We start from the raw sequence: 2447 nt of genomic DNA, 5'->3' as shown, positions 1-2447 counted from the left end.
AACAGTCTGCAGACTAGTGCAGTATATAGCCTACAGCTGGCTTAAACAGTCTGCAGACTAGTGCAGTATATAGCCTACAGCTGGCTTAAACAGTCTGCAGACTAGTGCAGTATATAGCCTACAGCTGGCTTAAACAGTCTGCAGACTAGTGCAGTATATAGCCTACAGCTGGCTTAAACAGTCTGCAGACTAGTGCAGTATATAGCCTACAGCTGGCTTAAACAGTCTGCAGACTAGTGCATTATAATATAGCCTACAGCTGGCTTAAACAGTCTGCAGACTAGTGCAGTATATAGCCTACAGCTGGCTTAAACAGTCTGCAGCTAGTGCAGTATATAGCCTACAGCTGGCTTAAACAATCTGCAGACTAGTGCAGTATATAGCCTACAGCTGGCTTAAACAGTCTGCAGACTAGTGCATTATAATATACCGGTAGCCTACAGCTGGCTTAAACAGTCTGCAGACTAGTGCAGTATATAGCCTACAGCTGGCTTAAACAGTCTGCAGCTAGTGCAGTATATAGCCTACAGCTGGCTTAAACAGTCTGCAGACTAGTGCAGTATATAGCCTACAGCTGGCTTAAACAGTCTGCAGACTAGTGCAGTATAATATAGCCTACAGCTGTCTTAAACAGTCTGCAGACTAGTGCAGTATATAGCCTACAGCTGGTTTAAACAGTCTGCAGACTAGTGCATTATAATATAGCCTACAGCTGGCTTAACACATTGAGTGCCAGCGACGCCATATGGCGTCAAGAGAAATTTACCGTAGGCTGCCAGCGACGCCAAATGGCGTCAATAACTCCAAATTCATATTTTGACGGGGGGATGTCGATCTAAGCCTCTTACATCGCCTCTTACAATATGGGAGCTATTGAATGTGTCTAACCTATTTTACAGAACCCTTAGGTGGCGACAGTGCCCTCCCGATTAGACAAAGGCCAGGAGAAAAGAGAGAAGAAGTCATGAGGAAACGGAAATCGCCATTGATATGCTTGAAGCATAACGTTACTTAGCTGTGCCTGTGAACAGCAGTCATCTGCTGCCACAATTGAGCCCCATCCGTGTCCGCTGCGATAGATCCATCCATATGATTTAGTTGCCGACACGGCGACACCAGCGTCTTTCTGAAAAGTTACATTATTCTCAGCTGGGAGCCGAGGACACGCTGTAAAAAAGCGGGGGATGCAGGCAGCGGACTTTTCAGTGCAGATCAAACTCAGAGCAAACCGCAGCAGAGACACTCGACTCCTCCCACCACGGAGGAGGGGGAGGAGGGGGGTGGGGCACGCAGGGCACTAACAGCATACAACCATTGACAGTACACACACACCCAGGCAGCAGCAGGCTCGAACTCAAAGCAGAATTCATTCTGTCGCCTTTCTAACATAAAGATGTGATTATCTCAGAAACTAATTTCAGCATGCTCTTTTCGGTCGAAAACACTCTTTTTCAGAGGGGTGTATTTCCAAAATGGAACGGTTTATAAACACAGTTTTTTTTTTAATTAAACAGAAGGGTTCAAAGTTTCATTGAGGCTATTGGTTGTCCATATAAGAGGAACACAAAAAATGATATGGCTATATTAAAATGCATTGCGGCCTATGTGGCACAGTACAGCACCTTTTGCCCAAGGGCCGTGGCACTCAAAGTGTTAAACAGTCTGCAGACTAGTGCAGTATAATAATATAGCCTACAGCTGGCTTAAACAGTCTGCAGGCTAGTGCAGTATAATATAGCCTACAGCTGGCTTAAGCAGTCTGCAGACTAGTGCAGTATAATATAGCCTACAGCTGGTTTAAACAGTCTGCAGCTAGTGCATTATAATATAGCCTACAGCTGGCTTAAGCAGTCTGCAGACTAGTGCAGTATAATATAGCCTACAGCTGGCTTAAGCAGTCTGCAGACTAGTGCAGTATAATATAGCCTACAGCTGGCTTAAACAGTCTGCAGACTAGTGCAGTATAATATAGCCTACAGCTGTCTTAAACAGTCAGTCTGCAGACTAGTGCAGTATAATATAGCCTACAGCTGGCTTAAGCAGTCTGCAGACTAGTGCAGTATAATATAGCCTACAGCTGGCTTAAACAGTCTGCAGACTAGTGCAGTATAATATAGCCTACAGCTGTCTTAAACAGTCTGCAGACTAGTGCAGTATAATAATATAGCCTAGCTGGCTTAAACAGTCTGCAGACTAGTGCAGTATATAGCCTACAGCTGGCTTAAACACTCTGCAGACTAGTGCAGTATATAGCCTACAGCTGGCTTAAACAGTCTGCAGACTAGTGCAGTATATAGCCTACAGCTGGCTTAAACAGTCTGCAGACTAGTGCAGTATATAGCCTACAGCTGGCTTAAACAGTCTGCAGACTAGTGCAGTATAAGTATATAGCCTACAGCTGGATTAAACAGTCTGCAGACTAGTGCAGTATAATAATATAGCCCACA

This window comes from Poromitra crassiceps (genome assembly GCF_964638095.1).
Source record: "Poromitra crassiceps genome assembly, chromosome: 6".
NCBI classification, from domain to species: domain Eukaryota; kingdom Metazoa; phylum Chordata; class Actinopteri; order Beryciformes; family Melamphaidae; genus Poromitra; species Poromitra crassiceps.
Note: the sequence above shows the minus strand (reverse complement) of the source record.